The sequence below is a fragment of the Spermophilus citellus genome (assembly GCF_964194105.1).
Source record: "Spermophilus citellus genome assembly, chromosome: 15".
Classification (NCBI taxonomy): Eukaryota; Metazoa; Chordata; class Mammalia; order Rodentia; family Sciuridae; genus Spermophilus; species Spermophilus citellus.
In genome coordinates this window covers 52,256,183-52,280,835 of record NC_138195.1, presented here as the reverse complement: position 1 = coordinate 52,280,835, position 24,653 = coordinate 52,256,183, and the positions used below count along the sequence as shown (strand labels likewise).

At 54.9% G+C, this 24,653-nt stretch overlaps 1 protein-coding gene across 8 annotated transcripts in view; it reads right to left on the bottom strand.

Moving 5' to 3' along the window:
- Window positions 1–24,653, bottom strand: part of ZMIZ1 (zinc finger MIZ-type containing 1) — a 175,170-nt gene that overhangs the window by 49,779 nt on the left and 100,738 nt on the right. The window contains exon 1 of one of the 8 annotated variants that reach the window (XM_081268302.1): window positions 15,769–15,876. The exons of 5 other annotated variants lie outside the window; for them this stretch is intronic. The gene's annotated coding sequence lies outside the window, so the exon portion shown is untranslated. Of the gene's footprint in view, window positions 1–14,897; window positions 15,239–15,693; window positions 15,877–24,653 lie in introns of those variants that run through there. 2 more of the 8 variants (XM_081268301.1, XM_081268300.1) reach the window with 2 other exon arrangements.

Sequence of the window (24,653 nt, the reverse complement as noted above, 5' to 3'; positions counted from 1 at the left end):
CCACAAGTCCTCTGCAGGACTCAGAACCCCCCCCCCCCTTCTGGATTCCAAGACCAAAGAGGATAGCAGCCTCCCGCGGCCTTTGACAGAGCAACAGCGTTTAACAAAGAGCACCTCATCCACCACTTGGGCCCAGTCATTCAGACGGCTATCACCCCTTGAGTCCCATAGTCTCGAGATGCAGGTCGTGTTCCCATTTTAAAGAAGATGCAGCTCAGAGGTAAAGATGGCACACACCATAACACAGCAGAGGCAGAACTTCATTGAGGAACTTTGTGGCTTTAAACCCCGTGTCTTTGCACGGATGCTGGTGGGCAGGCGGGGCCCCGCAGCCTCCTGTCTGCCCGCACCCAATGCTGCAGAGGCCACTCTGCCAGAATCTCTTCCAGATCAGTGGCTTCAGTGTCGGTGCTGGAGGTGGGTGCAGGCAGTCACCCCAGCCTGCCCTAGCCCCTCAGCCAGGCCAAAGGCAATACCAAGCCCTCAGAGCCCAGGCCCCAAAGGGGCAGCGCCCGAATTTTGGTTCTAAATATACTAACTCCAGATCAGACCCTGCCCTGAGGCTTTTGCAAGGTGACCAGGGTGGTCCAGCAGCAGGCCTTGGTGCCATGGTGACCAATCAGAGAGCTCAAGGCCATGAGGCTCTCTCCTCCCTTACAGGACACCTGTGAGCACAGGCTTGGAAGTCTGGCAGGTAGATGGGGTCAAATCAGCTCTGTCACCAGGAATCTGAGGGATCCCCATTCCAGCCCTTAGTGTCCTCTCTGGGGACCTGGCTGTTCCCTCCTGGTGCTGTGTGGGGACAGGAAGTGCTGGATGGAACACACACGAGGAGCAAGCTCCTGCTCGCCGGGGCCTGTTCACATGGTTAGTGCTGCCCGAGGTCTCGGGGGAGGCCAGACTCCAGGCCAGAGCCCCAGTCTGCCCCAGTGCTGCTCACCTGGAACAAGCCTCCTCACCCCACCAGTCTCTCTCTTTTTTTTTTTTTTTAAATCAACAAGTGAGTAAAATCACAAGCAGCAGCTGGGCATGGTGGTGCACCCCTGTAATCCTAGAGACTTGGGAGGCTGAAGACAGGAGGATTGAAATTTCGAGGCCAGCCTCAGCCACTTAGCAACAACTCAGCAACTTAGTAAGACCCTGTCTCAAAACAAAATAATGAAAAGAACCACAGATGTAGCTCAGTGGCCAAGTGCCCCTGGGTTCAATCACCAGCGAACCCCCATCCCCCCCAAATCACAAGCATTTGCAAATCCTCAGTGAGGGTCAGACAGGATGTGCAAAGGCACGTGCAGCCTGGCCTGGTCACACATGGCAGGGTCTGTGTGCCGGTGGCAGGCAGGAGTTCCCAGTAGCTTCAGAGCAGCCTGACCCCAGAAAGCCATCGCTGCCCCGAGCAGATGTGCACCCTGTGGAAACAGCTGGAACCTAAGAGTCCAGTCTTCAGGCGCAGAGGCGCCCTGCTGGCCAAGGACTGTTCATAAACCTCAGGCTGGAGAGGCCCAGACCCGGGTCACCTGAAGCTGCCTGCAAGACCCTCCTGAATGTGCCTACAGCAGAGACCGGAACCCCCCCCCCCAGGAGTGGCTGCCCTGGCCCACCTGGCGGGTACTGTGGGCCCTAGCTGTCCTGGGAAGGATTCAGGGACACAAGGCAGCTGTGGGAGGGAGGGACAAAATGTAGGAGGTTCCTGGCCAGAAAAGCCTGAAGGGATGAAGCAACTTAGAAGAACCAGGTGAAAAGAGTGGTACCAGCTCCCTAGAACACCCCCCCCCAAATTCATCCTTTCCATCGTCCCAAAGGCACCCATAGCCACTCACACACTGGTATAAACGAGGGTATAACTCTGTGCCAAGTCAGGCAAAGAGCAGTAGCTGAAGGGAAGAGAATGGGGGGGAGGGCAGGTAGCTCTCCTTAGCAGGCTGCCCCCTCAGTGCCAAGCAAGGCACTGGGGAGCTCCTCATGGGGACCCTCTTCTGCCAGGACCACAGCATTCCCTCCACCCCTCCCCAAAATGCCAAAATGCCAACACTCCTTTGTTGCCACTTAAACCAATTTGGGGGTAATTCCGCAGGCAATTGTCTTCCGATTTACAATGCGGCTCTGTGATTGCATCCAGGCTGATGGTTCAGGCTGTAATTGTATGGTAATCACTTCTGTTTATGATCGATGCGGAAATCACTATTGTTTTCCAGCAGGCTTGTTAAATCAAAGAAGTGGAGGGGTGGGGAGGGAGGGTTTATTTCTGTGAGTTGGAGCCCCGGGAAAATGAAATTAAGCAGAACAACCCAACGTGGGGGAGGTGGCTCACAGGCACCCTCATGAGCTCAGAACCAGAGACAGAGACAGGCAGGGACACGGAGGTGCAGAGTTGGCGAGACACAGAAGCACAGAAAAAACACATGGGTAGACACACAGGGATGCCCAGACCTTGAACAGCTCAGGACAGAGATGCCCAGAGGGACCCCACTCCTGAGACAGACAAAGGAGTCAAGATGGAGATATGCCATGGGACCCCTTTTTAGACACCCACACCCACATTTACCAGACCTGCTCTCACTCATTGTCACAGGAAGGCAGGGACAACCAGGTGCCAGGTAGCAGGCCAGGCACTGGCTGCCCCTCTGGATTGGAGCACCATACCTTCCCCACCTGGGATCTCTCTGCCTTCTCTCAGCCCCTGTCCTGAGGCCACCCACCTGCCACTAGAAAACAGGATTGGCAGATGGCACCTGGGGGCCCAGGTGCCAGCAGCAGGTCAGGGTTGAGAGCTGAGCTGCTGCTTCAGGGAAGGCAGGGAGCTGCCCACCTGGCGGGCAGAAACCCGAACCTCCCAGAGGCCGCAGTGAACAGTCCCGGGCTGGGTGGGGGCAATGCCTTCCAGGGTGTGGGGGAGGCACCACAAAGCACCAGAGGACTGAGCCCACCCAGGCTGGAGGCCACCAGCCCTGCAGGGCAGGAGCAGGTACCAGCTGTCACAGGCAGCTCAGAGAAACCTCGAGGTCGCCGGCTGAGCATGGCATATGTTTCTTCCTCTCCACACCCTTTTCCCCCAGCCAGAGTGGATGGGGACAAGTGGACGACATGCTAGAAATCAGCACTGTGTGAAAAATATCAGGTGTTTCCATTCCGAAGCCAGCAAGGCTGTGTGGCATCCCCTCTGCCAGTTGTCCCCGTGGTGGGGCCCCCTCCTCTGCCTAGCTAAACCGTACTTGGTATTTCACGGCTCTCCTTCATCCCTGGAGATGCTTCCCTCACCAAACTGGACCCCAAGGCACCAAATGTCACACTGACTGCAAGTGCAGGTCTTGGTCACCCCAGACCTGGCTCTAGGTGTGGCATAGTTCCAATTAGCCCGTGGTGACTTTGGCAGGTTGCTTTAGCTTTGCTTGACAGCGAGTGGGGACAAGCAGGCTATACCCTGTCATAGGAAAGTTGCATTTAGAGCAAGAGGGGCATTCATCAGATCCAGACGGGGGAACAGCCCACCCAGACCTGACTTTGTGGCTTCCCTCAAACCCAAAGCCAACTCTGCTTCTGTGTTCTGCATGGTCCTCCACAAAGGCAGCCAGAGCCCTGGGATGGCGGGTGATGATCTCAGCCCATCCCTGGATAGAGGACAGGACTGGCTCCCAGACCCTTCAGACCCTGCTGGGGTCCAGTCCCTGAGCTTGCTGGCCTGGCCCTCAAACATGTCAGCCCCCCACCATGTGGGGCTGGAGCTGGGGCATCCTGAATGTTTAATTAGGGGCTCAGCAGGGCGTGACAGAAAGCGGCCGGAAAACCTTAGAAGTGTAACAATCGCTCCTAATTGGACTTCTAGGACTCATCTTAAAAAAAAAAAACAGACTGCTTCTCCCTCAGGGATTCTGTTTCTGAAGTATATACAAATAAGTGATAGTTATTCGACATTAAAAACAAAGTTGATTAAAAATGAGAATTTAAGTTATAATTAAGTTTTCTAGATGGAGAGGAAAACCCCAAGGGCCAGGCCCATGTGAGTGTGTGCATGCATAGTGGGCAGCAGTGCATACGTGGTGCACACCCGTGTGTCCAGATGGGGCACGTGGATGCAGAGTTGGGGGTTATCATTGGGGTTCCAGTGTCATCCTCCAAGTCAGGGGCTCCTAAGCATGTGGTAGACCCCAGCGAGGCTCTGTTGTCTGGGCCCCAAGAGTCCCCAGGGCGCTGTCGGGAAGTGAAGACCAAGGTCCTCGCCTGCTTTCCTGGTGGCTGCTGAAGACGGGCCTCTGGAGGCAGAAGGCCAGGGTGGGGGCCTGGGTTCCACACAACAGCCCCACACTCCGAGCCTGGGTTCCTCTCTCACCTCCTGGAGGTGAAGAGAACATCTGCCCTGGGGAGAGAGGGCCCCAGAGATCACAGATATAAGCAGCGCCTTCTGGACTGTGAAAAGCTCTAGAAATGTGGAGTGAGCCCAGCTCTTCTCCAACTTGTAACCACAGGCTCTGATCCTCTGGCCTCTGTCTGCTTTGCACTGGAGCATAAGTGGGGTCCTGGGTCTCGGGCTTCAGGTAAGGCCATGTGGGCCAGGAGTTCTCCATCCCTGTGCCCCTGAGGGTGATAGTAGCCAGGGTGAGTAGGCAGAGTGGTGGTGTCTCCATGGCGAGGCTAGGGCCAGTCTGTGGGGGAGCCAGGCCACCCAAGGAACCCACTGCTCCTACCCAGGAGCCATGCCTGAGAGATGGTCCAGAGGCTCCACCTTCCCTGGGTCCTTCAACTCTGGTGCTAAAAACTGGACCAGAACCAGAAAGAACCAGCCCAGTTTTCAGATGGGGAGAAGAGGGACCTGGAGAGGCAACTGACTTCTTTCAGGGGTGAAGGCAGGTGGGCATTCTGAAAATGCACAGCATTCTTCTGTCACCACTGAGACAGGAAAAGAGGAAGCTGTGGAGACTGGGGTGGATTTCCCCGAGGAGCCACCAAAGGTCCCTTCCTGAAGGTCTGCAGTCATGTTTCTAAGGATGGGATGGGCCATCTGGGACCCTGCCATTCCTGGGGTAAGCCTGGTCCCCAGTCCCTGACAGCAGTGAGGCCAGATACCCCCTCGAGGGGAGGCGTACCCCAGAAATACTAGGCCTCAAAGCCAGTCCTGTTAGAATCGCTGCTCAGTCCTGCAGGAGTGTGCCAAGGGCTTGCCTGCACGCAGAGGTGGCCGCATGGGACGCCATCTCTCCTGCCACAACGTGGTGCTTATGACCAAGATTTATACATGGCACTCTTTGTGTCAGGCACATGAACTGGGTCCCTCTGACAATCTCAAGGTCATTGCTTATTGCTATCTCTGTTTCTGAATGTGGAGGCTGAGACATCACTGAGCTTTAGAACAGGCCTGAAGTCACAAAGCCGGTACTCGAGGGGCTGCCACACACAGCCAGCCCTTCTCCTCCCTTGTGTACTGCAGCATGGCAGGGAAGGACAGTGGTGACACCTGCATGCCCCAAAGGGATCAGGGCATGGGAACTCCTACACTCATATGCCACATGGCCCTCCCATGTTGCAGACATACTACTGACACCCCCGTGTTCGTAAGCATGCACACACTCAAGAGAACCAATCCTATACCCTCATCCTACCAAGATTCAGCTTGGAAACACCCTTCACATGTTGACACGGACATACCCACGTCCCCCTGCATGTGTACGTGATGCATGCACACAAATGCAAAACCCATGTCATATTTGCAAATGTTCCATCTTACGCTTTTCTTCATCAGCACACATTCCCTTTGACAGGCTCACCCCCACATTACCCTGAGATGTACATGTGGCCCAGTACACTGGCACCTTCCAGACCTGATGCCTTCATTCTGGGATTTAAGATCCCAGGGGGGCAGAGGCCCCACCCAAAGCCTGCTATTTTTGTTCATTCACTCATTCAAAAACACTAGCACACATGCATTGCTGACCTGGACACTAAATGTGCAAACCTGAATGAGCTTCAGCTATGAACTGGAAATACCATCTTTCCGCACAAGCCCAGGGTGGTACTGAGTGCTGCAGTGATGGTACAGGGTACATGGTGGGTGTCTCAGGTGTGTCCATTAATATAAGCACAAGCAGGAGAGGTACACACCCAGTGTCCTCAGCGGGATGCCTGCACACATGCCTGCCCAGCGCGAGCCAGTTACTTAGTGGCTCCGGCTATGACAACAGGTCTGTGGGTGAGGATGTCTCATTCTCCAGAAGAGGAACCTGAACATGCTGCTCAATGAGAGAGAAATCCCAAGCTCAAGACCTCTGGGTGGGTGATAGCAAGGCTTCAAGACACAGACCCAGGACCAGGACCAGGGGCTCCAGGAGCCCAGGAAAGCCCAGGGAGGGTGGTCTGGGCCAGGCCTTACCAAAGGCTGGTTTGATTTGGGTAAAAGCCCAGGGGACACCACTGGGGGAACCCCACATCCTGGGAAGAAACCCTACAGTGGAAACCTCCATCCCAGGGGCTGTTACCTGAGGAGAATTTTATCCAGGTCACTGAAGGTATTTCTAGAGAAAGTGCAACACTGTACAAAGCTCAGAGGATTATGGGCCCCTGATGGACCTGATGCTGGAGAGGCTTAATTCTCAGGCCGAGAGTGGGCTTCAGGAAACTCTGCTCACCAGGGGGTGCCTGCTCAAGAGGGAGGCCTGGAAGTGATGGTTCCCCTGCACGTCCTACTGGCTTGCTTGCTGCCCACTGGGACCATTGGGTGGCAGTGGTACCAGGAAGGTCAGGTGCACAGGGAGGAGGTAATGCCTCCATTTCAAGGGTCAAATCTGCCCTGGATGGAAGGAGCCGGAGGCTGGGCTCACAAGGAAAGCAGTGCTGGGCTCTTGCTCTTCCCCTGTCTTGACATGACCTTTGGAAACCTCCTTCCCACCTGCACTGGTCTCTCAGAAGTCACTAGAAACTAGTTCCAGTGGTCAAGGCTGCACTGCATCCAGGGGGTTAGGGTAGGGAGTTTCTCTGCTTTGGGTGCTACTGCCTTGAAACCCTAGGTTGATGGTTTTGTCCTCCTACTAGGGCATCCCTGGGACTGTCCTGGAGCTTTGGGGGACAGTCATTGTCAAACAACAATAAAAAAAGACACACCTGTGCATGACAAGGGCAGTCCCCAACACCCTGCAGAGAAGCCACAGGTCTTTTCTCAGCAAATACTGAGTGAGCCCTAAGCTCCTGACCAAAAGCCCCAGAGGCTCCAGGGCAGGTGGAGACAGGCAGGGCACGGTGTGTACCAAGATCTCTCAGGCTCAGAGGAAGCTGGGCATTCTGCATCTGCCACCAATTTGGATTGTACTACAGGGAAGGCACTGCCACACAGGTGCACACAGGAGGGCTGTGCAGGTGGGCTGGGGCTGCAGTGGGTGAGTAAGAGGCCCCTGCTGGGAAGGAGGAGGAAGATGTGTCCCCAGAGGAGCAGGCCTCACACACAAGCAAGGAGCCTAGGTCCTAGGACCATGCTCGAGGCTTTGGCTGGAAGAGGCTGTGTAATCCTCTCATAGCCCTATGAGATAAGCACTAGCTCCCATTCTACAAATGAGGAAATTGAAGCCTAGAGAGCGTTTGAGGCCCCAGTGTGTGAAGTGCATGAGCGAGCAGGGACGAGGTGCCAATGAGCAAGTCTCAGGTGGGGGACTCTGAGGGTTAAGGGCCTCCAGTCCCCACTGCGGGGAGCCATGCCCTCCCCATCTGTAACCTACTGCCATAGCACTCCAGAGGAAGCCTGCCCCAGAATGCCCAGTCTCACCTCGCCTCTCCCCATGGCGACAAATGCCCAGGAAGCACCCTCCGCCCTCTGCAGCAGCCTGTCTTCTTGCTGTGCGATCTGTTCCCTGGGAGCGTGCTGCTGCCTTGCTCCCCAAGGCTGGCTGTTCTGCCTCTTGGAACCCCGCCCAGCACCAAAAGCCCGGCAGAGGCCAGGGCTTGGGGTGTGAGGAAGCAGTTTGCTGGCCCAGGACCTCCAACTCCCAGAACTTGTTTTCAACCAGGTCCTCTCCCGGAGGCCTTGGGGCAGAAGGAAGCCAGGCTTGGTGCTATGGGTCTCCCCCCTGTAAGCCCACCCTTTGTAGAGCTGCAGGGACCCCCTAAGAACTACCACAGCATGGCTGGGCTCATACACCCTGTGCCCAGAACTCAGGGAGTGCCCAGGCCCAACAAACCACAGATGGACCTCAGAGGGGAAGCTCCAGAGGGCTGTAGGCATCCAAGGTTGTTTCCCCTGAGGGAAATGAAAGTGGGTGCATGGGTGCCAGCCCTCGAGCACCTCCTCCAGAGCTAGTACATGCACTGGGTCCCCTCTGACAGCCACTGGTGGGGACAGTCCTACAGCTGAGCACAAGAGGCAGATTTGAGCCCCTCTCCCTCCTCCTTCTCAGGATCTCCCCTAACAGCTATCACTTAGGAGGGAGGAACAAGCACCTCCCCGGGCCCTGGCAAAATCTCTGGTTACAATATACAACGTGAAGACAGGCAGGAACAGGCCACATGAGGAACGGAGGCCCAGAGGGGGCCGTGGGGAAGCCAGGTCAAGAGAACCAAAAGGCAGCTGTTTTGGAGCTAAATGACAGAATTGTCAACCCAACGAATGGTAAGTAATAAAAGCTGCCACTCATTGAGCAAGTACCACATGCCAGCCACCAAGCCCCATGTCACTAACACCCCACAGCAACACAGCCAGCTAGGTATGGCAGCTCTTTCATTGATTGGGAAACAGAGGCTTGGAGAAGTGAAGTGACTACCCCAAAGTCACCCAGGAAACAACAGATGTGGGTTTCATAATTACTCTCTGACACTGTCTTGGTTGGACTCTGAATGGCTCCATTTTAAGAGTCCTGGGGGGTTGGGGCAGGGAGGAGCTGCCGGTCCTGTCGGGGTGAGGGGGTGAGGGGGTGGGTAGGGTGGGTAGAAGCAGCCACGGGAGCTGACAGGGAGGCAGGCAGGTCCTTGGTGTCTCAGGCCCCCTACGGCTCCGGCCTCCCATGGAACCACAGGTGACAGCTGTGAAAGCCTCCGAGGCTCTCAGACACACACAGCACTGTTCAAAAGCCTCCTGCCTGATGGAGTGGTCACTAGTGACACCATTCAGTATATTGGCCACTAGTCCTGGGGGGTTGCCAAGAACTTGGAACTGGCTACTGTAACCAAGGAATTGAAAACAATTTGATTTTACCTAAGGTATAGCTCCACGGCCACATGTAGAGAGTGGATGTTGTACTGGATAAAATCCAGGGCTGCTCTTTAAAGATGGGGACACTCCCTTATATCACACGGCTAATTTGGGACCCAGAGCTGGGCAGCCTCTCATTGCCTTCCTGGGTGAGAATGCCTTTGCCACAACCCACCTAGGCGCTGTGCTGGTCATTTATCAGACGTTTATGCAGCACGTGGCATTGAGGTATGTCATGGCTGGCCTGTTCCTGGACTCACAATCCAGCAGGGCTGACACCTGGTGGGCAAGTGATCACATAAGACATACCAACATCTTGTGGTGGGATGTACAAAGGGGCTTAAGGACACTCAGGGAGAGTGCCCATGTGTGCTGGAGGTGGGGACTGGGCAAGGCTTCTGGGTGGTGGCATTTGAGCTGGGCTGAAACATAGTAGAACTGAGAGGAGATACAAGGCCTCCTCCCACATCTGATGAGTACACATTGTATAGAGGTGCGGAATGTTACACTGTATACCAAGAACATGTGAGTTACCTCCTCAGGAAGGAAGGCAGGCCTCTTTTCATTCAATCATTCCTGGGGCTGCTTTTCCCTTCCTTGCTGAAATCTCCTGCCCAGTTCTTCCCAGTCCTCCCTCCTACACCTAGGAGCTGAAACAGACCAAGTTACAATTTCTCCTCCATCAATCCGATTACAAACTCTTGGGAGGCAGCAAGGGTCCCTATAGATCACCAGTCACTTTAGGCTTTGTCCAAGAGGGCAGAGATTAAATACTGGAGCACAGAGAGAATGTGAGAACAGAAAGCCCAGAGGCTGTTTCTTCTCATCTGTGTGCTCCAGCCCCAGCCCTGGGGAAAGGCCCACATCAATGTCAACCTCTGGGGCCTGGCTAGAACCCCTGAGGGACAGTTAGTTCACAAACAGGTACAACTCTTTTTTTTTCTTTCCCAGAGGCTGCACTGGTGGGGGGTGGGGGGGTGGGGGGGACAAGTTCCATCATGTTCCCAGAGCTCCACCACTGAAGGCAGAGCCAACTGTCCCCATCCCCCACCACAGGCAACTGCACATCAGGAACCCTGCGACAACAGACTTTCCATTCCCGCAGCAGGATCCTGACCTCCTCACTTCCACGCACAGATTCCTGCCTGCAACTCAGCTGCAGCCCTGCTCCTGGAAGCCACAGGAGTCCCAGGGCTCCAAAGCCTTCAATGGCTCCCTGATGCTCTGGAGATAAAACCTGTGCTCTGGACTGGAGTTTCAGCAGTGGCCTGACTTAACCTCTAGAGGAGGTTCTGTCCACCCATCCCTGCTTCTCCTCAAGTTCCACACCTCTCCTAGATCTGGAGCCCGTGTCCCCCTGTCTTGCCACCTGACATTCATTCCGCTCAAGCCCCTCCCACACACTTCTAGGAAGAGTTTGGGGCTGCTCCAGCCCTAGGCCCTAAAGTCACCATTTCCTCCTTTTCCTTCTACCGTTTTTTTTGGACATAAACCAAGACCTCTCTCTACTGCACCCCTTAGATGCCGATGGTCCCTTGGGCAGGACCCAGCTTCCTTCCTCCTTCTCCCCACCTGTCTCATATGCCCTGTTGGGGGCTAGTGGTTGAAATCCTGGAGTGGAGACTGTCTTTCAGACATGAAAGAGATGACACAGCAACATCCTCAGGACAGAGATGAGAACACTCGGGTTCCCCCCAGGGGATGTGACTTGCCAAAGGTCACACACTAATTCGGCACCACATCATAGATATTATCACTTGAGGGCAGGGCTGAGGAGCTGTATTTCCTCCAACAGCATCAGAATTCTGTGGGGGGGAACTTTGCAAAGCCAATGCCAATCACAGAGGAAGGCCCCACCCCAGAACTACCAAGTCTCCAAGGTGATTCTGGAGCCTCAGCCTCAGAGAACAGGGTTCTCCTGGCTAAATACCTTTTCACCAAACACACATCAATCACCCACTACTGCCCTGGCCTCACCCTGTGTTGTGGGTGGGGAGAAGCAGAAGAACCCCAGCAGGGCTGCAGAGGCTCAGAGAGGGCCCTGAAGAAGTCTCCAGAGCTCAAACAAAAGTCAGGACCTTAGCTGGGACTATGGAGAGAGAAAATGGGCCTGCACTTCCTAAGCCTACCTGGGTAGGGGGCAGTAGGCCAAGGGTCCTCCTGCTCTGGGGGAAGCAGGGTTTGGACTCTGAGTCACTTTTTAAGGACCTGTGGCTATGGCTCATGAGACTGTGGAACAAGAGCCCTAGGCATCCCTAGGTGGTTCTCCCTGGCTCTGGGGAAGGGTGCAGTCTGCAGGGGCCCTAACCATCCCCTCTCCACATCCTCATTTAAGAGGACTGGAAACCTGGAAATGTGGACAAAGGACCTCTTATCTCTCAAGCTGCCTTGGAAAGGCCTTGAAGATCCCATTTTCTGGTGTGCTAGGGTCCATTACAGACCACCACCCCTCCAGCCACCTCAGGGCACAGGAGCCGGAGTGCAGTGAAGTGGGCTGTACAGGACATAGGGACAAGGCCTCAGATAAACTAAACTCACCTATTGGAGCAAGGACCAGAGAAGAAGGGGCCAGTTAAATCATAACCCTCAGGCTCACAATGGTGGACTGGGATTTGCAGTGGACTGTGCAAGGGTCTTTGCTTCATCCCAGGTCTGCCCAGCCATGTGACCTTGGGGCAGCAAGTCCCTTCACCCCTCTGGACAGCAGTTGGCTGTCCTTCTCTGCCTGTGGGTGCTGCCCAGGTGCACCCAGGGGAAGATGGATGTGCTCCAAGGATAGGGGCCTTGTTTTTCCCCAAGCAGGCTCCCTTGTGAGGCTGTGGCTGCTTGGCAAGCCCTTGGAGAGTTTCCTCAGCAGCTGAGCCTTCTGGGAAGCACAAAAGCAAGCATGGCCCAACAGATACCCCATAATGCAAGGGGCGGTCAGCTCCTGGCAGAGTGAGAGCAGGGGGCAACTGGTACCATTTGTCAAATGTCCAGAAGCCTTTCCCTTCCTTGGGCTCTGACCTGCACCCCTCTGTCTGGGGAAGCGCTGAGCAACCAGGCTACTGACAAGGAGCTAGCCTCTCCCGAGGGACCAAAGCCACATCCAGCAAGGTAAACACCTCCTTGCCCAGAGTGCCTCACCCTCTCAGCGCTGCCAGCACAGAACTATCTGTTCCTGAGGACAGGGCCAAGCTGGCTCTCCCGCCCGATCGATGGATGACTTCACAGACACTGACGCCTACCGGCATCAAGACGGTCCTCAGGGAGGTCTGAGGATGTGCCTGGGACCGCTGCCCACCCATGCCCCCTGGCTGACCTCTGCTGGATGGTGAAGCACTGGCTGAGGAGGGGTCAGAGACCTGAGGCTCATATCACTCCCTCACTAGGTGACCTCAGGCAAAACAGAACCTCAGCTTTCTCCTCTGTTCCATGCGAGCACCTGGCTGGTCTAGGCTCCCCTCCCAGGGAGGCTTGACAGGAAAGGCCAAGAACACAGAAAGCCTCTTCATCTATCTGACTGGCCCCGCACTGTCACACTCACAGACTCTGGGCTAGTGTCCTCAGCTGACATCTATCCAAATCTCCACCCTTCTAGGCCAGAACTGTCCCATACAACTTTCTGCCTTTGTTGAACTGTCCTATAATCTGAGCTGCCCAATAAGGTAGCCCCAAGCCTCATATGGCTGTTGAGCATTGAAGTGTGGCTAGTACCAATAAGAGACCGAACTCTCACTCTGGATTAAATTCGTAAGCAGCCACATGTGGCTAGTGGCTACCATATTGGACAGTAGTCTTCGACCCAGCTCTATTATCTCTTGCTCCCTGGTATGTAGACCAGAAAGAGCCATTCAGGGGGTCCCCATGCAGATCTCTGGCTAAAAACCTGTGGTAGTGCCTCTCATTCTGACTGGCTGACCCCAGACTAGGAACTAATCTTAGCGTTCCCAGGAACTGAGCATGAGCTGGGTGCTCAGTAGATGCTCAAGCAATGCTGCTAAAGATTTAGAAGTGCTCTTTCAATCTCTCCACCAGACTCTCACCTGCACAGAGAAACAGCATCTGACCAGCTTTCTGCTCAAGCAATCACTCAGCAGGCACTGGGAACCCACTATCTGCCAGGCACCATAGCTGATGCTGGAGAATACAGCCACAAGTAACATGCAGTCCCTGCCTTCAAAGTCTTGCTCCAGCAGGAGCTACACTCAGTTGCCTCCATCCCCTACTGGGTGGTCTCAGACACATTGTTTTTTCCACCTGAAACTGGGGCTCACAAGTGCTTGAATGCACAAGACGGATGGGAACTCAGAGGCAAGAAAGAGAGAGGTGAAAGGGCTCTTGGCAAAGGGAGGACCATGCAAGGGCGCAGAGATAGTGTTAGGAAGCAAGTCTCAAATTCTGTGTAGGCTGCTGTTTCCGGTAAAGACCCAGATTCTCACCAAAGCATTGCTGTTTGGTGGTTTCTCACTAAGGAAGTTCAGGGTAAAAATAGCATAGAAGGGACTTGAATCCAGCTAGTTACAGAGTAGTCACTGCCTCACTAACACATAAAAAAGGGAAACAGGCTTATTAGTAGCCATACGAACCCCAAGATTCACCAGCCCAACCCACCCACCCACTTTGGGACGGGGGCTTTTCACTCTGTGGTGTATGGGAAATGAGCTTCAGTTCCAGAGTCCCAGATTTGGAGGAGTCTAAGTTCCTACACACTATCTGGGGTTGGGGTTTCCCTGATTTCCGGGTGACACAGCCTTGATCACTCTATCTCCTTGGCCTGATTTCTGGCCCACTCTCAAGGATGGGCCACTGAAAAGCACTCTGGCACCAAATCCTTGCCAGCTGCTTCACAAACCCTTCCTGTTGGAAGAGCCATCAGCTATGCCCAGTGCCCATATGGCAGTCCTGCCTGATGGTCAAGGGCAGGGCACCTGGGCCCCCACTGTAAGAATGATGCTCTCCTGGAGCCCATCTAAGGAGTTGCCACCTGTCCTCTCCTAGTCTCCCCCAGCTGGCTTCCAGTTAGCCTCAGGAATTGGGATCTATTTGATGCCTGGGACACCAATACCAAAGCTACATTCTGGGGACCTCCAGCAGCTGCCCCTTACTTAACCCTGGCAGTGTTCTGAGAAACCTGCTCTCCAAAATCTGGTGCAAGATCCTCACAGCCTAATGTCAGGCACCCCTGAAAGGCCCCTTCCTGCACTCTAATGCAGACCCATCTCCCTCCTCCTCGACAGCTGGCTTCCCAGCAAACACTTGTCAGAAGTGCACCCACCACCTCTGGGAAGGGCGCCCTGCCGCAATGGTGGCTTCATCAGCGCCCATGGAGGTCTCCTAGTGCTTTGGAATCAGGCATGCATTCTGACAAAGGAGCAGCTTGAAGTTAAGAGCCTCAGCCACTACCTGCAACGCTCGCTTCCTAGCCGATTCTTATTTTTGCAACGAGAGCCTACTGAGGACGGACAGAGCCTTGTAAAATGCCTGCTGGACAGCCAACACTTCACCTTCGAGGAAGGGGCAAAGGGAGCATCCTGACCTCCACCTCTGTGGGTGCACAAAATGGGCCCGGCGCACGCTGGTGCCACTCTCGCGGCCAAGCCTCGGGCTGACACCATGCAGCACACGGCGCTACCCACAATGCACCGGCCCTCCTCTGTCACACACAGGCACGCACACTCGCCCCCGCGCCCGGAGGGAGCCGGGGCCCGGCCAGCGGGCGCCCCGCCGCCGACCCCTCCAGCCCCGTACTTACCTAGAAGTTGCACCGGCCGCGGTCCCGCCCGGAGCCCGCGGGGGGCTGGGGCCCAGCCTGCCGCGGCCGCGGCGAGCGACTCCGGGCAGGGTTCAGCCCGCGCCGAACAAAGGCTGCGCGCAGGCAGCGGGCGCCGCCTGCATCCCCGCTCCGCGCCCGGGCGGCAGCGGCGGCGGCGGCGGCGGCAGCGGCGGCGCGGGGGCCCGGGCGGCTCCGGCGCCCGCTCGCTCCGCGCTGCCCACTCCGAGGGCGCTCCGGCTCCCGCGCTCCCGCTCGCTGCTGCCCGCCACCGCCGCCGCCGTCCGGCTACCGCACCGCACACATCAATTATTCATCGCCCGTCTCCAGCTTCCCGGGCGAAGCCAATCACAGGCGGAGGCTCCGCTAATGGGGCCGCCGCCGCCGCCGCCGTGGAGGCAGCCAGCCGCGCGCCCGGGCACAAGCGACAGCCCTCCAGGGACGGGGATGGGCCGGGGGCGCGCGGGGGGCGGGGGCGCAAGGGGCGCGCCGGCGAAACTTCCCACGGCCCGCGCCCTGCGCCGCGCTCCCGGACCCTGCGGGCGTGACCACCCACCCCGCGTGCGCCCGCGTGGGGCTGTGGACTCGGGGGAACCGAGCGCGCCGCGGCTGGGGGAGGGGAGGGAGGAGGAGGAGGAGCGCGGGAGGAAGATGAAAGGCGAGCAGACCTGCCTCGGCGTCTCCAGGGAGCCCCAGCTCGCGCGCGCCCTCCCCGCCCCGCGAGCCTAGCCGTCCGCACCCCCGCCCCCCTAGCCCGCCGCCCGCCGCCCGCACTCACTCGTGCGCGCAGACCGCCAGCCCAGCCACTTTGCTGCGAGAGAGCGCGAGCGAGTATGAATCGGAGGCAGCTCACATTTCAAACTTGCACGCAGGGGTGGTGCTGGTGCACGCCGCCGCCGAGCGAACGCACGACCCGACGAGTGGCGCTCCAGCCTCCGGGCGGGGGCGGCGACCAGGCCCCCTTCCCTCCCCCGCCTAGGCAATTAATTGCAAGCAACACTTGTGCGAGTGGGGCTCCAGGAGCGCTGTCGCCCGAGGGGGCCGCCGGGAAGGCGCTAGCGGTGGATGACTTCGGGCGTCTCCCACCCCTCAGCGAATCCTCCCAAGTGGTCATGCTAATGAGGGTCCACGGAGGGGCGGGGGCTAAGGGAGCCGGGCTGGTGGCCGGGGGAGGGGAGGGGAGGGCAGGGGCGGGGCAGGCTAGGGGTATCCAGATTAAACCTCGGTTTAAAGGATTTTCGGAATGGGCTAGGGGGCGGGGAAGGTCGGCAGCCAGGCACCTTACAACCCTAGCACTGGGGCCCTTGTCACCCTTGGGATTCCCCGAGTTCAGGGCCCAGGGCAGGGTGAATGTGCGCACGTACTCTCAGGCTCCCCGACTTCGGGGAGTTCCTGTGCGTAGGAGCTGGTGGCAGGAGGGAAACCGGGGGCGGCTCTGCGCGCGGCCCCGCCCCGCTCCGGAGCTGCCTTCCTGACATTGCATCCTGTGGTGACCGGCCTCTTCCTTCCAGCCAGCCTGTCGCAAGGCCTCCAGGCTTTCAGCTCCAGCTTGCCCATTTCTCTTGCCGGCAGACACGGCTGGAAGCACACTCCCTCAGTCGGTTCCTTAGGGGTCGGAGCCCCTCCCTCTTTTGCCAGCACCTCCCACCTCCATCACGCCCTAGCGGGAACCTATTTTATAGCCCCCTTATCCCAGTCCCGCCCACTCGCCAGGGAAAGTTGTTTGAGTGGTTACCTAAGTGCCCCGAACAATTAGGAAGGTAAGCGAGGGCCCCATCATTCGACCCCACAGAAAGGTTGCCAGGACCACCTTTAAAATTTCTGTAGTGGGCTGTGAACTGCTGACCTTGCATTGGGAACCGACCCGGTTTGCGTCCTTTTAGGTTGCTTCCCCTGTTCTTTCCTCCTTTTCAACCTGAGCAGCTGATTTGCCTTAAACCTTCCTGTCTGTCCTGCTGCCCGCCCTAGAAGTGGCTGAGACAAATCACTTATCTAGAAATTATGTTCTTGCTCCTTGTTTGACATAAATCGTTAGCAGGCGCTAATCCCACCCACTGCCACTTGAAATATCACTTTCGGGATGGCATTTGGAAATTCAGTTGTCATGGGCTTTCCCTCTGGTTAAATGAATTAATTCATACTTCATAACTTGCTGGCTTTTGGACAAGAAGTAGCTTCCTGCAAGAGATTAATTGGCATCCCCTTCCTGCTGGACCAACCCCAGGGCAGCCAAAGGAGGGACTTCCCTCCAGTTTGCACAAATTCTGGGCCCTGCTCAGTTCATCTCCTCTGGGGTTATAAAAGGTTCTTTGGGACAGTCATTAACTTACTGAGACATTCATTAGAGCCCTGCCCCTCCAAGCAGCCCCGCAGGATTTGAGACCCCAAGAGGCCAGGTGAAGACTCTTCCATCTTTGCTACTGCAAGTCTCCCAGACCTCTGATTCACTCCAAAGCATGCTGCTCAGCCTAGAAAAGGACAGGACATGACACTGTGTTGAGAGCCACAGCTGAGTAGGGATGGCGCCTAGCATTTTGCCAGAAGGAGTGGTTGAGAGGTGACGCCAGCGAGCCATTAAGATGATGAAAATTAAGTTAAGCTGTGTATAATTGCTGTGACTGGATGATGCTGGATTGAAACAGGCTGTGTGTTCAGTTGTATATAGACCCCTGCTGTCCGACAATAGGGCTGCTCCTGCTGCCTGGCGCTACTTTTGAGTTCCCGTGGAGTTCTCGTGGAGCCCGGGGGAGAGCTGAGAGAGTTCCCGGGAAGTGCTCGGGGAGTGCCGGTGGAGTTCGGGCAATAAAGTAGTTCCTGTTTGAACCTACAAGTGCCTCATGGAGGCTCGGTTATTTTGTGCCCAGCCAGACTGCCGCAACTTTGGCCTACATTTCAGAAGAAAACACTGCAAGAAGCCTCTAAGACCTGGTTTCTAATCTTAATCTAACACAATGCCAGTGCTTGCTTCTCAGTTATGTAAAATCAAAGAATTAAGCCCTCAAATAACCAGAATACCACCACCAACTCCGTCTGCCCTCCCAGAAGTTCTGGAAAATGACCATTCCTCACAATTTTAACCTGATTCTTAGTGCCTTCTGAACCATCAAAGGGGACTTCTAAATTATTCTTAAGAGACCTCACATATGTTGGTATTCTACATATTTAATTCAGAAAGAGCTCTTATAGGTTGAACCAGAATTCAGACTGGAACTGAGCAAATTTGCATCTCAGTTACTGAGACCCAGTGGCACCACCTGGAAAACTTCAATAAAGACATCCCGCTGGCTCATCTTCCTGCCTCACCTTAGAGTACTCCCAGGAACCCAACTTGGGAGAAGCCCAGGAGAACCTACCACAGTTTTAGATTCCTCCCTGGTAAACCACCCCCCTTCCCCGCCCCTCACGTAAATACTCTCTTCACTAGCAGATTTACATAATTAGAAGAACAAATTGTTTTTAAGCATCCATTCAGCAGCCTTCACTGGAGGCCTCCAGCCCCAAACTGGCCCTTTTCACATGCTAATTTCAGAGCCAGCTCCCCTGCTACTCAAGCCCCTATCTGGCCCACTTGGTTAGCAAGCTCTTTTGAGTACTGCGCAACTGGAATCTACAGAAATACAGTAGTCAGAAGGGTTTCTCCCTACTTGTTCCAAGTTCCAACTCCACTTTTCCAACTTCCAAAGATTTGCTCTGAAGCCTGGGGCCCAGAGCAGCCCGCTCCACCCCCAGGCATTGCCTTGATAAGGATCTACAGCAAAGAGACCTCAGACAAAGGCTCTCTCGGCCTCGATTGGCAGGCCCTCCTCAAGCTCTCAGAGTGACCTCGGCAAGGGGGGCCTGGCCCCGGGGGGATGACTTGGGAGGGAGAAGAAAGGAAGAAGAAAGGACGAGCTGCAGTCCTGTGCTACGACTCCTTGATGAATGCCCGCCAGCGCTCGGGAGGCCTGACGTGGGATCAATAGCGGGTGGCTTTTCTTGGGGATTTTGAACTCCTCCTGCCGCGGCCCTGGTGAGGAGGAGCCACCAATAAATCATAGCTCTGCAGTTGGAAAGTGTCCTCCAGAGAGAGGATGCTTCATTGGCTAGGGAAGCCTGTCGTACAGAATCTACCTCTGCAGGACCAGCTGCGCCCTGGGGGTGGGGAAGGGATGGCTAAGGTCAAGCATGGCAGCTCAGACCTGGGGCCTTCTCCAGGGCTCTCCAGTTCAGTGACAGAATAGGCTTTCTGGATCCTGTCCCAGCTCAGGTCAGTAAGGAGAAAAGGAGTCACGCCACCTACCTGGGATGTAGGTCATTTGGGGGTCAAAAGTGGCTCCAGGCGGAGTCACCTTCTATATAAAGCTTTGTGTTGAGGAGTCTTAGGGGCCATGAGGCCACTGGAAGAAAGGAAGGAAGGATCTGCTATACAAAAGCCAAGCTCCCTGTAAAGAAGGCAAACAATGAACCCAGAGGTGGCTTTCTGGACACTGGGTTCTGAGCCATAGAGCTGCACTTTTTTCAGACCGTTGTGGATACAGTGGGTCTGAGCATGAATCCTGATAACTGGGGAGATGTCGCCTAGAGTTCTCAGAGGGAGGGTGGGATCCAAAGGGATGACCCAGGTAGGTAGCTCAGGCCCTGGGAGCTGCCTGTGCTGACCATTTTTGCATACCTGTCCTTCTCCAAGGCACATGGAAGAGGTCACAGGGCAGAACACAAAAGTGCAGAACTAGCTAGAATACTGGGTACACAGCTACGTGGCCCACAGAAGGCTCAAATGCAGCACTGGCATGGGTCAACTCAGTGCCTCTATCTCAGAGACCTCTCTTGGGGCTTCTATTCACTTCTGAGGGCTCGGGTGCAAAGTCTACATCTCTCAAGATCACTGTTCCCTCCACCTGCTCTCCCTGGTCCTTTGCCCTGACAAACCCCCTCAAGTCTATTTTTACAGTCTTGAAGATGGGAGGCATGAGTGAGATTCAGCTCCTGGCCAATGTGCGCAGCCCCACCAGGCCCCAGAATCCAGCCCACACTTGGGGATCCAGATTGAGGACCCGTGCTGGATCTGGCTTCTGTCCTGTACTAATGCAGAGCTCATGGCTGTTGAGTGCCTGCTGGTTGCCAGGCTCAGGTGCTTCCCAAGCACTAGCACACAAGATCCTCCCCAGCAGCACTGTCTGGCCTGAGGTGATTATTATTTACATTGTACAGAAGGTAAAATTGAGACACAAGAAAGATTTAGACAACTTTTGATGAAGGATTTAAGTTACTCTGCAACTTGGTTGCAAAGCCTGCACTGAAAACATACTATATTCCCAAAGTGGGACTCTTAAGATCTGGAAAAGGACAGTGACCATTCAGGTGACACAGCCAGTTACCTCCGTGGTGAGAACTCCTGTCCCCTGTTATATATTCTCTCCAGCACACCACATTACATCTACTGAAATAATATCTTACTTTGTTTCTCTGAAAAGTTTAGCATCTGTGCATTTGGTAAGCATCAATTTGACATTTTTTGTTGCTGGGGCTCTACCTGAGGAGGGATGAGACATGGTGCAGAATGAGACTTCTATACCTTCCAACCTCCTGTCACTGAGCCCTGCTCCCCTTCCTGGATTCAACCCTCCAGAAGGCTGTATCCCAGATCTGGGCTGCATTGTCAGAACTCTGTGTCTGGCTTCTGCCCACATCCTATAATCATTTCATTTTGAAAACAACACCAGTCTCTACTACCCCACACCTCTACTCAGCATGTCAGAGAAAGCCCTACAATTTCAAGGTTATTGGAGATCCAGGAAAACCTCCTGTTGGGTTGAAGTTGCTGAGGAGTGGTGAGGAGGGGACCTATAAACCAAAAGGTCCTTCAGGTGACTTCAGCCTTGGGGAGCTGCCTGCCCTCTATCTGCACAGCTGGGGAGGTGCCAGGCCCATGCTGTATGCTACTGGGACACCTGAGCTGGATGCCTTGTGGGCAGGGAAGCTGGCAGGCAGGGTTGGAGCTGTCCCCAGGGCCAGAGTGCGGAATTGGCCATGCTTCTTGGCTAACTGAGGGCCTATGGAGGGAAGGGATGTGCCTGGGTTTGGAGGCTGAGGCTCAGGAAATAAGTAGTAAGTAGCTAGTGGCTATGGACAAGCCAAATAGGCTCTCTACCATCCCCCATTCCCTGCCTTTGCAAAATAAGGGTGACCTAGAGAAGGACCAAAGGAGAAAACATTGATAAGTCAAGGTAAGTTGACAAACCACCACATTAAAAGTAAACTGTGTGCCCCCCAAAAGTGTTGAAGTCCTAGCTCCAGGACCTGGGAATAGGACCTTATTTAGAAATGGGGCCTTTGCAGATGATCAGGTTAAGATGGTCATTAGGGTGGGCCCTAATCCCACATCACAGTGTCAGAAAGGGGAAATCTGCACACACAGTCAGCCAGACAAGCACACCTGGAGAACAAGCATCCCGTGAAGACTCGTCACCACAGCCACTGAACTGCCAGAAGCTGGGAGGGAGGCCAGAGTGGAGCCTGGTAACGCTTCAGAGGGAGCATGGCCCTGCCAACACCCAGATCTCTGCCTTCTGGTCTCCAGAACTGTGAGACCGTCAATGTCTGTTTGTTAAAGCCCCCAATTTGGGGGATTTTGCTGTAGCAGCCCTAGCAAACCCACACGCAGGGTCCTTTTGAAACTAAGCCACAGCACATCAGTCCTCCAAATGCTCCTGGACGGTCAGTGTAAAAACCCTGCATGACCAGTATCATGTCATCTCTGTGACCTTATTGCATTCCAGTCCTCCTCTGTGTACTCTGCTTCAGCATCTGGGCCCTTCTAGATGCCCCACCCCAGACTTTGCCAGGAATACTGTTATCCAGGTAGCCTGGGCTCCCTCCTGTCCCTTCCTCCTGTAGGTTTTCCATCAGGTGACCCCTTCGCAGGGAAGCCTCCTGTCACACTGTCCTGGGCCGCACGCAGCCCCTCCTGCCACATCTTAGGACTCTTTCCTGAGTTGGCTTCCTCTTGAGCATCTATAACTGATGTGTTTCAATTATTTATCTTGTTTAACACGGTCTCCCTCACTAAAAGGCAAGCACCACATCAAATGGGACTTTTTGTCTGTTTGATACTGTGTTATGTTGACAGTATCTAAAACATGCCTGCCAGATGCTTGGTTTGCTGTATGAATGAAACAAGGACCAGCTGCCTGAATGAATGCGTCAAAGAATGAATGAATGCACAGTGAATTACAGGCTCCAAAGAGCTATGGTGGCCCAGCTACCCCACTGCCAGCCCAGGGACTAGGTCCCCAACCTAGGAAGAACGTGGGCTATTTCTCAGGGAGGGCGGCCTGTTCAGCAGGAAGCTCAGGCTGGTTAACAAAGGGGCTGCCGGAGGTGTGGGGCCAACGCCACCCAGGCCGCTAATGAATCTCTTCCCATTGATTTCTGAGTGGCCTTTGATGGGAGGGATGCAAAGGCAGCTCGAATGTCTGTGCCTCAGCAGTCCTGGGGTTTTATTGCTTCTCCCAGGACACAGCTCTGACAGGGGGCTTCCGGATGGCCCCAGGGTTGGACTGACATAAGCTCCCTGCAGTTGGAAATGCAATTTCCCTTCCTGCTGGAGCTGTCTGTCTGCTGCACACCTCGCTGTCTGGGCTGGAGCTGCCTGATTCCACTTCTGATGCTCCCTGGGCAAAGGTTCCCCAGGCTGCCAGGAGGTCACCATCCATCATGGAGAGGACAGAGGTGAGGCTCATGTAGGGAAAAATTTGAGGCCACATGCACAACCATCCGGACCCCCGTGCCCCTAAACCTCGCTGGCCTATTATTCTCTGACTCTTTTAGGATAGAGCCCCTGCTTGCCCTTTTTGAATTGGCAGCTCATTTAGACATTTCAAATGAGGCAACTGAGGCTCAGAGAGGAGGTGAGAGCGCAGTCACACAGCAAATTAGTGGTAGAGCTGGGACAAGAACCCAGGACTCCTGGCTTGTTCTAGAAGCACAAACTGTCTGTGCCCTTGCCCACTGTAGTGCTGATGGTGTGTTCTCCAAACTGTAAAGTGCTTGACAGATATGAGGGCTGTCACTTCTAAAGAACTCTCATGCATCAATCACCTCTGTCACATGGGGGGGATTCATGGCTTCCACTGACTCTTCCTCTACTCACAGGGAGGTTGCGGGGGCAGACCTCTGACCCTTCAGCTCCTCCTTTCTGGATCCATGGTGGGAGTCACCTACATCATCTTTTAAGTGTGGGCTTTAAAGAAAAAAGACTCCCCACGAGTGGCAGTGAGCACCTTGTCACCTGAGGTGTGTAAGCTGAGGATGGAGAGTGGCAGAAGGGATTCTTTGGAAGGCTTATGGCTTCCGAGGCTCTTGATGCTTTGGGATGCTAGGTAGATGAGGTTGAGAACCAGGCCCTAGGGCGTTCAGTGTCTTCTGGGCAGCACTGTAGCTGCTTTATGAACTTCCCAAGCCTACAAAGGTTGCCAGGTGTGCTTTATCACCTGAGGCCACTGTCCCTCCCTCCTCCTGCAGCTGTCCAGGGAGAGGGGAGCTTCTCCTGGATGCCAGCTCCCTTCCAGCCCCTTGTTCTTGGCCCATGGCAGCCTAGGGGATCTGTTGGCTTCCTTCACTCCCCAGTGTGGTCCCAGCTGTCCCCCACCTGTGGACATGAACAGACAGGCCATGTAGGAATGTCTGTCTGGAAAACATCCAAAGGTGGCCGCCAGGGCAGGGCAAGGAGGGGAGGCCTGATGTTGAAATCAGAATCTGCAGAGCTAAGATCAGAAGAGTAGCACATGCTTGGTGCAGCAAGCCAAGTACCTCACTGAGATGAAGGCTGCCTAGAGTTCGGGAGCTTGCTGTGTGAGCAAGTGTGGACCACTCTCCCTCTCTGAGGCCTGGTTTGCCCATCTAGATGCAGTACATCCCTTTATTGTTAGAGGCAGAAGCCTCCCTGGGCCTGGCCAGGTAGTCCCCAAGAAGTGTCACTATTATGACTAATGGATAGCCAGCAAATTATCGTCCATGGTGGTGGGATTTCAGCTTTATTTTCTTTATAATTTACTGTATTCCTTGATTGTCCAACAAATAGAATTATTTTTGTGGTGAGAAGAAGAACACCATAAAACCACTACGATCTTGGAGTTAGATAAACCCAAAGTTAAGATTTTTTTTCCCTGAAGGCTGCTAGGTACCATCTTCAGACCAGTAACAAGAAAGTCAAGCAGAGAATGGTCTTGAGGTCATGTCATGTCACCAACCAAGCTTCCAAGGCCCAGCCTGTGGGTGACCCAGGGCAGGACACCGTCCCAGTGGGCTTTGCTGGAGATTCATCGTTCCTTTCTCTACTCATGACACACTTCCTCCCAGAAGATTCTTGTCCCCACAACTGCGCCAACCTCCAAACTGTTACCTGCTGAGGCTTTCTAAAAGGCAAACTTGTGACCACATCACTTCCTTGCCTAAAACCTTCCCTGGCTCCCTAGGGCTGTCAGGATCTGTTCAGGTCCAAGTTCTTCATATCAATGTGGTCCCTGCAAGAGTCATACCTGGTCTCCAGAAGGGCCCTGGCACTGCTCTCTGCTCTCAGCCGGGGCTGCTTGTGTCTGATGCCTCCAGCAAATCCCTGGGAGGTGCATCTAAACCCTGGTTTGCCCAACTTTATGCTCTCCCACAATGGCCATCTGCCAAAGTGTGGGGCAGCAGCCGTGTGTGCCAGCCTGAAACCAGACGGGGAAATGGCTACAAATCCAGGAGTGGCAGGGAAAC